The following is an 11,426-nucleotide window of genomic DNA, read 5'->3' on the forward strand; positions in this document are numbered from 1 at the left end:
AAAACAATGTTTGGAGGGGGAAGAAAAATGTTCTTATTTGAACTATGGTATCTGCACCATTTTGACCTCAGAATAAATATTTGTAGATATTGATTTCCCAATGTAGATTGACAATGGGTCCATGAGAAGGAAGCTAAGCAAAACATTTAAACCAGGACTCAAAGCTGGATCTAAAAAAAAGAGGGCATGTACAGAAATGGAACAGTCGCACACCTCCACTACATTAATGAAAAATTGAAACAGATATTTCAAAGGGCTTTTCAAAATCCATTCTCTAGAGACAAAGTCTTTTGCATACATTCGGGATGTTAGAGCATATTCACGAAGTTCAAAGAAATTTCAATGACATGTGAGGTAATAATAAAAACTTTTTGTCAGTTACTGACTAGCTCCAAAAGTAAAGGATTTTTATATCTATTTGTTCCACAGTGTTACAAATTGTGACACGCATGGCAAGATGACATTGGAAAGAGCATTGTCAATTGTGAACCTCCAGCAATGCAAATCTCCCACCAAACGAATGCTTCAAACAATTTAGGTCAGAATTAGGGGTTTCTTCCTCTCCCCCCACAAAGCAGCAAGCACATGGTAAAGCTGAGCATCATTTCAAACTCAGTAACTTGAAACATGGGATATTTCACTCAAATCAGAGTTGGCTGAAATTTGCCATAATTTGAGGTTGCTAAGCAAATTCATAGCAGCACATTAAATCTAATTCAAAAAGCAAACAATTTTAGCTTATTAATTATGCAGGAGAAATAATACATGCTGATAATTACAGATTAGTTAGCTTGGTCATTAAAAAAAACATTGTAATTCCACTTGTTATCATTGTTACAATATATAACTGAAATAAATAAAACTCCATTAAAATTTCTGACAATGTATAAATTAATATTTCATGAAAATCAATCCTGCTTTAACCTCTCCACTAAATCAAAGTGTTTTTCATCCTATTATGCTGAGTGAAGTTTTTTTTTTTTTTTTTTTTTTTTTAATATATTTTATTGATTTTTTACAGAGAGGAAGAGAGAGGGATAGAGAGTTAGAAACATCGACCAGCTGCCTCTTGAACACCCCCTACTGGGTATGTGCCTGCAACCAAGGTACATGCCCTTGACCAGAATCAAACATGGGACCTTTCAGTCTGCAGGAAAGCTCTATCCACTGAGCCAAACCGGTTTCGGACTGAGTGAAGTTTTGCTATATGTTTTAAAGCATGAAAATAAATCATTTATTAAATCATCTATATCACCCCAGAATTCAAGGAAGCTTCAATATTAAGAAATTTACTAATGTAATATACTACATAAAATGATGATAATATCTCAATAGATGCAGAAAAGAATTCCATCAAATAATTCTCATTAATGACAAAAAGTTTTAGTAACTTAGGAAAAAAGATAATTCCTTAACCTGATAAAACTGTTTTTTCAAAAACCTACAGCAAATACTATTCTTTTTTTTTAAATTATAAGTACCAATCTTAATGGTAAGCTTTTAAAAACTATTTTCATGACAGTTACAAATAATGATTTTTATTATTACCTTTATTTTTTAATACTAGAGGCCCAGTGCATGAAATTCATGCACAGGTAGGGTCCCTAGGCCTGGCTGGCGATCAGGGCCTATTAGGTTCCCTGCCTCCTCACCTCCTCCTTCCCTTGCTTCTTCAGCACTCTGCCACTGCTGCTGTTCACCTGCCATGTTCCACATCAGCCCCTGTTCGTCAGCGTACATCATAGTGTGCGATTGAACTCCTGATCTCACAGTCAGACACCTGAGGGGACATTTGGCATATTAGCCACACACACACACACACACACACACACACTAGGGGCCCAGTGCACAAAGATTCATGTGCTGGGGGTGGGTTCCTCACCCTGACCTGTACCCTCTCCAATCTGGGACCCCTCAGGGAGCCCTCTCCAATTCGGGAGTTTCTGTCTGTCTTTACAATTATATGAGTGAATTGTCTGAAACCCCAACCCAGTTTGGTTTGTTGCTCACAGAATAATAGAGGCTTTTTTTTTTTTTTTTCTTTCTTCCTTGCTTCATTGGTGGAGATTTCCTGGAAGTTTTATATCTTCCCTTTAATTTTTTCTAGACATTCTGATTTTACTTACTATGTCTCTCACCTTTGTTTTCCCTCCATCCCCCACCACTACAGTAATTTGTTCCAGGCTCACTTTGCTCTAGTGTCTAGGAGATCTGTCTGCCACCAGAACTATGATTCCCAGCATTCCTAGTGCTGCCTGCACTCTGGGCTTCTACTTCCAGTCCTGAGGCTGCCACCAGAACTACTACTACCAGAATTCCTGGTGCTCCCTGCACTCTGGGTTTTCCCTTCCTGCTCTCTGTCCCAAGGCCTCCCTCTCTGCCAAGTCCTCCAAACCTCTATCTCTCCTTCTCTGCTCTCCATCTGGCAGCTTGGGGAGCCAAGTTCCCCAAGCCGCTTCTCTTGCCCCTGGCTCTCCTGCTCTGCTTTCCGCCTGGCCCCTGTGCATGCAAATTAACCTGCCACCTTTGCTGGGTTAATTTGCATACTCACTGCTGATTGGCTGGTGAGCTTAGTGGCGGTACAGTCAATTTGGATGTTTCTCTTTTATAAGATAACTTATAGATGATCTATTATTGTATTGATGGTCTTAACTAATGCTATAGCCCAATCAATAAAAAAAATCCTCAGGTGAGGATTAACAACAACAACAACAAAAAGTGCAAAACCTTTAAGAAAAACATTATTTAGAGAGAATGGAAGACCTAAATAAACAAAAATATATACTATGCTCATGTTTGAGAAGACAAATGATAAAAATCTTAATTCTCTCTCTATTAATTTATTGTATTTTTATCCCCACCTGAGGATATATATTGATTTTTTTTTTTTAGAGAGAGTGGAGGAGAGGGAAGAGAAAGAGAGAGAGAGAGAGAGAGAGAGAGAGAGAGAGAGAGAGAGATTGGTTGCCTTTTGCATGTGCTTAACTAGGGATTGAGCCCACAACTGGAATACAATGCATGCCCATGACCAGGAATCAAACCCATGACTCTTCAGTTCATGGGCTGATGCTCTAACCACTGAGAAAAACTGGCCAGGACTATTCGTTTATAATTAAAAGCAATTCTAATAAGTGAAGAAAATGAAATTTGACTAGCTGATCTAGCAATTCATGTGGAAGAGCCACAGGCCAAAACCAGCCAAGACTATTTTGAAAAACAAGACTGAGGGGGCAGGATTTTTTTCTGTTAGACAGACTGTTCTTTTAACTCTATCTAATTATGATCATTTTTATAATGGCACAGGCTATAGAGCCAATGGATCAGAATAAAGCCCATAAACACACACATGTATAGAAACATTGAAGTTTTTATTACAAGGTCTTAAATATATACTGGATTATTCAATAAATGATGCTGGGAAAATTAGTAATTCATTTGAAATAAAAAAACAAAATGAATTCTTATCTTCCACTTACATAAAATGAAATTTCAGGTGAATTGAAGATCAATATCTTAAAAAGCAAAATTAGAAATCTTTGAGAAGAAAATTTAAGTGAATATATTCATGTGTAGGGAAATATTTCTTTCAAATATATACAAAAAGCTCAACTCATAAAGAGGAAAAATTGATAAATTTATTCAACAAAAGACACACTAAACAAAATGGAAACAATATTACAGATAGGAAGAGTATAACTTCAGTACATAAATCTGGCAAGGGATTAGAATCTAGAATACAACAACAAAAAAAAAAAAAAAAAAAAAGAACTGGAAATCAAGAGGAAAAAAATATACAACATAATTATCAAAACAAAACAAAGGTTAGAACAGACCATTTCTCCAAAAGGAAATCTGAATTGCCAAGAAATAAATGTTAGATATTTATTTCAAGTAAAGTAAATTAAATCAGAAATTTGAATGAAAACAATGACATACCATTTCTTAGTCATTAGACTAATAAAAATTTAAAATTATTTTAATGTGAAATATTGGCTAATATAGAGAGGATGGGTACTCTCAAAAACTTCCCTCACCAATGGCCACATTCATTTAAAAAAAAATCCTCACCTGAAAATATGTTTGTTTCCTGTATACACTTCAACCAGAAATTGAACCCAAAACCTAGGTATGTGCCCTGACCAGAATTGAACCTGTGAACCTTTGGTGCATGGGACGATGGCTCAACCAATGAGCCACACCAGCCTGGACTGGCACACAAATCAGAGGTAAAATCTATGGTCTGTGAGACACTTCAGTAACCTTGTAATTGACCTGACTTTTTTTCATAAGCTAGTGGGAAAGGATTTCACTTAGTTTAAACAAAAATAGTGTTAAAACTAAAGTTGCACAACAATTCATTGTTTGTATTCATGGATTAATTATTATTGGAACCTCATAATGACGTTGAACCTGTCGTATTTGTTAAGAGTAATGAACATGATAGCTGCTTGCTCCTTCAGTGTATGATCATTTTTTTCATTCATGCATGTGTCCATTCGCATTCACTCATCAAACATAATTGAATACTAGAGGCAAGGCAGGAGGGATACCACCTCCTTGGGGAGTTCAGATTTAATCTTAAAATTTAGAAAACTATTATACATATTTTAATAAGTGGGATATTTTAGGCTGCAAGGTAAAAAAAACAACAACAAACTTAATGCAAAGTGGCTGAAACAGTAAGGAAACCTGTTATCTCACAAGACTGTAAGTTAGAGGTAGGACTGGGTACATGAGGACACAAACAGGCTCTGCTCTGCATCTTTAAAATGTTCCTGGCTCCACATTGCATTGACTTGGTCTTCAGGCTATTATCAGGGTTTTAAAATTACAGTTTCTTCCTCATGTTGAGAGAGAGAGAGAGAGAGAGAGAGAGAGAGAGAGAGAGAGAGAGAATCTCTCTTTCAACCTTGGAATACAATTTCTGCCCTTCATTCTGATTAGGTCAACTTAGGTTACATGTCCATCTTTGGAACACTAAGGCAGCCTGGGAAAGGCCAGGCACTGAATCAATTATTGGCAAGGAGCATAGGATTACCAGGTTTGTTTAAGAACAGAGGTTCTCAAAGTGACGTGATAAAAAAATCACCTGCAGCAGAAACCGGTTTGGCTCAGTGGACAGAGCGTCGGCCTGCCGACTAAAGGGTTCCGGGTTTGATTCCGGTTATTAAGGATGCAAAAATGCAAGAGTGATCTATCTAGGTTAGGAGGACATGATAACATGAGTTTTCAATTCAAGATTACACCCCAGTTAAAATAATTTTTTTTTTTTTTAATCAACAGGAAAACAAGAGGTAAGGTTTCTAAGGAGGATGAACATGGAGTTGAATCAGGTCTCTATGGAGAACTGCCACTTGTCTCTCCAGATCATCTCTATTCTGGGTTCATGGAGTCATTATTGTCTTTGCAAGGCTAGTGTGTAACTGCTAGGGCAGGGCTACAAAGCTATTTGCTTAAATTCATCTGAGGATGGTTTTTAATTAGAGTACCTTTTTGAAGGTGAAGATGTGATAATGGAATGCTTGATTCGTCAAATTTTTTCATTAGTTGTATTTGCACCTATTAGCCAAAGCAGGGTAAGAAAAATCCAAAGGTGTTTCTCAAACTGTGCTCCTTAAAACTCATAGGCCCCAAGAGCTGCTATGAGGTACTACTAGAAGAATTCTATGAGCAAGTAAGTTTGAGACTTGACTTTTCACTTGCACCCTTTCAAGTGTTAAAAGATGATGGAAGTTCTCTAGTGTGGAAGGTTATTTGATCACAGAATCCCTTTTACATAACATATTAATATATTGCAGGAGTTCTGTTTGTGGAACACATTTTAGGAAAAGCTGAACAAAGGTACTTTTAAAACGCTGTCAAAGATCTGTTTCTATTGGCAACCACTCCAAAGTTTACCAAACTTCTCTTTAAGTTCATTCTGACAGCTAATCTAAGCGTTCCATAGTCAAAGTCAATTTCCTGATGTCTCACACATACTAAGATTAAGCTGTGAGCCAATGTAATAAAAGGATTTTCCTATGACTTTTCTGCTAATTCTTACTCTGACTACTACAGTTGAACAAAATGAGGGCTGCACAATGCCTTATACACAATAGATGCTTAAACAGTTTTAAAGGTTGCACGCAGCCAAGGAATATAATCATGAATACACAAAGTTTTTTCTGTATAACCAGTCAAGCATTCTGATTGAAAAAGATTTTAGCAATTTGCCAATGACTCCTTCAGAAATCTGAGTACCATAAGTAATTGGAGTGTTGCTTCACCAGTGAAGTTTATTTCTAATACATTCAATTCAGTTCAGTTTCCTAAACACTTTTTGGGTAGATGCCTATGAGATTCCAGGCTCTGTACTATTTCTAGTTTGATACTTTCATGTTGTGAATGACATTTAAAATTTTAAGACATTTCCCCTCCTTAACTACATTCAATAATTTCATTATATTGATAGTAGATAGATTAAAAGCTGATAATGCTGAATGTAAGCTCTTATGGTAATTCTCAATTGATACCTGCATTTACTCATCTTTTACTTATTTGCAAAGACCATTGAAAGAGGCATCTCATTAGGTACATTCTAAGAATCCCTCCTTTCCACTCATCTCCTTCTGAGGCCATAAAATGCTAGACAGGACACTCTGGTGCTCAAACTTTCCACCACAAAGTGTTTACTTTCTGGTTTTTAAAAATGGTTTTTTGGGTTTTTTTTCTTCAGTTCCCTCACTTGTCCAACATTGGTACCCGAAGCCTTGTAATTGTGTAAATGCAAAGAGCAAACCCCTGCAATCATGATTTAAAAATATGCCCTTCAATTTAAAGTAGTGAGTTATCAAAGATAAATGGAGGCAGGATCCTAACCAGAATGAATCTGCACAATATTGACATAGAGAATTGTCCTGAGAAGATTAAACCCCAACTAGAGAAGCAGGCGGAGGGACAGTGAGTGACAGGGGCTTTGTGGGAAGGTGGGGGGACGTGCCTCCCAGGGGGAGAGTTCATCTTCTTTCTCAAAGAGACGCCTTCAGGGATCATGGAACTTGAATTCCCTGCGAATTCAGTGTCATCTTAGCTTGACCAGCTCTGGAAGAACATATTAACCTCCGCTTATGATTTTCAGAAAACCATTCTAATTTAGCAAGTAATTAAGGGTCACATGGAGGATAAAGAGCTAGATAATCTTGGATTACCCACAGGAAGCTTTGTCTCCAAGGCAACCCCCGATGGAGGGGCTGTTAATGCGAAGGCCAGTTGGTTAATGAACTGGGAATGGGTACTGCCTCCCAGACTCTTTTGAGCCAGAGAAATGGAAATAACAATTATATGGCCATTGAAGGATTCAGCAATAGAAAATAAGTGCTTCAAAAGTCAGGGGAGGCAAAACATTTAGAGAAGGATATAATTGTCACTGTTCTGCCAGACCAAGCCTATGGATCTAAAATTAGCTTATCTTGAACTCAAGCTATGCCTATTTCATTTATGAATTTTAACCTGGTCTCCAGCTGAACCCTCTGGTTTCAGTGCTTCCTATGACCTAATTATTCCAGAGCCTTCTTTCTCCAGAGGGACACAGCCTCAGCATCCACATCAGGCTAGGAGATCAGCCCAAGGGACCTTTGGAAGAGGAGACAAAAGTGGCATTGTCCAGCAGAGTCTTTGATTTCTCACGCGGGGCTGAAAAATAAGTTAAGGTTGCACAGATAAGCACCATAAGAGGATTTTAGACCAGGTTGGTAAAGGTGGAAGAGAAAAGTGCAGGCGACCTAATGAGAGTGCTGTGACAAATGAGAAGGAAACAAAAGCATCTTCTGGGAGGGACTGAGTGGAAAACTCAAGCATCCACCAAGATTCCTCATTGCTTCTCTCAATTTTCTCCTAATGGCCAAGTTTGGGTCTTACATTCTCCATGAAGCTTTCTGCAACTCCGTGAGCCCTTATTCAATGCCCTTCTTTGAACACTTACTGAAACCCATATCACACTCCATGGTTTCTTTTTCAGGGTTCATTAAGTCTCACCTAGTTTATGTCTCTTGGCTTATAAGTCATGATATATGTATTCATATTCTATAAACATAAGGTAAGAGTCAATTGTGAGGTAGGCACTGTGCTAGGTGCTGGAGAGACAAAGATGAATAAAATATGGTTCTGACAGCAGGTGCTCACAGACTAGAGAAGAGGCAGGCAGGTAAGTAGGCAGAAACGTGCTATAAGCTCTGAGAGAGATGTAGACACAGTTGGACATACATCTGGCACTGTATGTCATTCTTGGATAGTGGGTAGCAAGAAAGAGAGCTAGTAACATGAAAGGCATTTATCACCAACGCCAAGGCCAATGGCATGGTTGATTAAGACATTTTTAGGAAATATTGGCAGTGAAATATTTTAGCTCATAATCACTAAATCTAGAAATAGATGAGCAGCAGAGGGTATTGAACTTCTGGGTTAAGGCAGAAAAAGATAAGGAGCAAGGAAGATATATTGATGGAGATTTACTATGATTTCCTTACCAGGAAAATAAGACAAGTGTGATGTTTCCATTTGAGTGATCAGGGCCGGCACCGGGTACTGGCACCAGGTGCAAGCAGCAGCTCTGGCACCAGCAGCAGGTGCAAGTGCCAGGCAGGACCGTGGCACATGGGAGCAAAGAATTTTCAGTAACTGCCAGAGGCTCGCCCTCATGCCCTGATGATAGCAACTGGCACCCCACCTTGGTCTGGCGCGCCCCCCGCCACCTACTCTACCATCCCTCCATGGCCCATGCCCGCCATGTTCCCTAGGTGCCCCCTGGTGGTCATCACATGCATAGTAACTGGTTGGTTGGTTGTTCCGCCGTTCCATTTATTTGCATATTATATATATATGAAAGACAAAAGGAAACCTGGTAGAATAAAGCCCCAAAATTAAGATCACTGAGTGAGAAGCAGGGCCCCAAACAAGATCCAAATAAATTTGGAGCCTTCAGGTCCAAAGAGGCCAGCTTCACCAAGGGAAGTGGAGAACACTTCCTTGTATAGTGGGGAAAACGTGCCTCCTTATGAGCTGACCCCGGGGAAAGCCCTACTGGAAATAGATGACCCTCGGCTAAGCTGTTCACACAGCTGTGTGCATTTACACAAAAGGCAGAGATAGAAGGCATATCTTACTATCCTGTCTCTGAATATTTGTAAGCAGATAGAAAAGGGAAAATAGATTTAGAGTGGGAAAGGAAGTAGATCTGGAAGTAGAGACAATGATGAAGCCTATGGGAGGTTGAGATAAACTGAAGCCATTTTTCTGATGACTGTTTAACTGGCCTGGGAGTATGCAGGATGGTACTTCATATCTATAATTATGGTAATAATTTATAACCTCTTCTGGGTTAAATTTCAGATATGTGAGGCCACATATGAAAACCATGGAGATGGGCAAGAAGGGTCTAAAACTGTCACCAATTCATTTAGCAATTCTTCTATTGCACACCTATATGTGCTGAGCACTGCTATAAACATTAGGGGTAGAAAAATGAGTCATACAGAGGAGGTATTGGTCTCATACTATTTTACATGCTAGTGCAGGGAGATAGAGACTAAAACTGTGATCACATATCTTAAAAGAAAGTTTCAAATTCTGATATTGATAAGCAACCAACCACCACCGCCACCACCAAAACAAACATAGTAATGGGATTGAGAGTGACTGTGGGTAGAGTGGGCAGGGGAAAACTCACTTTGAGGAGAGGGCCTTGGGGAGGCCTCTCTGTGGGGGAGACAGTTGACCTGAGGCCTGAGGGATGAAGAGGCAGCCAAGTGAGGATGAGGGGCAGAGGGGACAGGAGTGGAACGTCCCTGGAAAGCTGTGGCTTGTTCAGAGAGCAGGAGAGAAGCCCAGAATGATTGGAGCGTGGTCAGTAGTTGGAGAATAATGGGAGAGGAGGCATGAAGGATGGCAGGGGCCTTCTGACCATGATAAAGTGTTTGCATTTTTTTCTAATCATAGGTGACAGCTACTGGATTGCTTCTAGCCAGTGACAACTATAATCCTGCTCTGTGATCTCTGCCAATTTAAGAACCTCGTGGGCCAGCAGCACCAGTGTAATCTAGGAATTTGTTAGAAGTGTGGATTTCTGATCCCACCCCAGACAGGATGAATAAAAATCTGTATTTTAAAAGATCCCTGAGTGTTGCACAGGTGCATGAAACCTTACGAAGCACCGCTATAATCATGTTGACACTTTGAAAAGACTTTAAGGAACACCTACTTAAGATGGCTACAATAAAAAAAAAAAAAAAAAAAAAAAAGGAAAGTGAGTGTTGGTAAGGATGTGGAGAAATTGGGACCCTTATACATTGCAGGTGGGAATGTGAAATGGTGCAGTCACTATGGAAACCGGTCTTACTATTCCTCAACAACTTAAAGATAGCTTATCATATGACTCAGCAACTCCACTCCTGGATATATACACAAAAGAACTGAAAACAAGTGTTCAAACAAAAACTTGTACATGAATGTTCATCGCAGCACCGTTCACAAAAGCCAAAAGGTGGAAACAACGCCAGTGCCCATTAACTGATGAAGGGTCAACAAAATTCGGTGACATTATTCAGCCATGAAAGGAATGTAGTATTGATACATGCTAAACATGGATGAACATTGAAAACATTATGCTAAGTAAGAGAAGCCACATATCATATGGGTTCATTTATATAAAATATTCAAAATGGGCAAATCTATAAGACAGAAAGCACGTTGGTGGTTGCCAGAGGCAGTGGGAAGGGATGCAGGGGGATGATTGCTTAATTGCTATAGGATTTCCTTTAGGGGAGATGAAAATGTTTAGGAGCTAGACAACGGTGATGGTTGTATGATAATGTAAATGTTGTACTTGTCACTAACGGCAAGTTTCATGTTATGTGTATTGTATTATTTAAAAAAAAAAAGTGAAAAACACACCAAATGGCATTTCCTCAGGGGTCATTTGTGGGTGGAGTTGCTAATTGTGTTTAAATTTTGTATTATAACATTCCATTCATGAACAGGATACTAAAACTTTAGCATGCACATGCTTTTAGAAAATGTTAAGCTAATAATCTAGTTGTACCTTGTTGCATGCTAACATTAAAATGAAATTGGCCAAATTAGGCTAGAATCAAGTAGAATGCAGTTCCACAAGGTTAAGCAGATAAACTAAACAGTTGTTGAGGGCAGGTGAGAGAGGTACAAGAGTTTAAAAGAATTGAGGTGCCAGAAAGCATGGCTAGAGAGAACTCTGTGGACAAAAATTGGTTTCAGTATCTGGATTCATGTACTGGTGAACCACAGATACACCACCAGGCTCCTTTGTCATTCCATTCAATATCCTTTGGATGCATTTTCAAATTGTGCTTCCAACTCTGGGATAAGTTGGGGAACCCGCCAGAGCCATGAATTGGTTGGACTAAGATTATGACCCT

The sequence above is a fragment of the Pipistrellus hanaki genome, assembly GCF_964339955.1.
Source record: "Pipistrellus hanaki genome assembly, chromosome: 6".
In the NCBI taxonomy this organism is placed as follows: domain Eukaryota; kingdom Metazoa; phylum Chordata; class Mammalia; order Chiroptera; family Vespertilionidae; genus Pipistrellus; species Pipistrellus hanaki.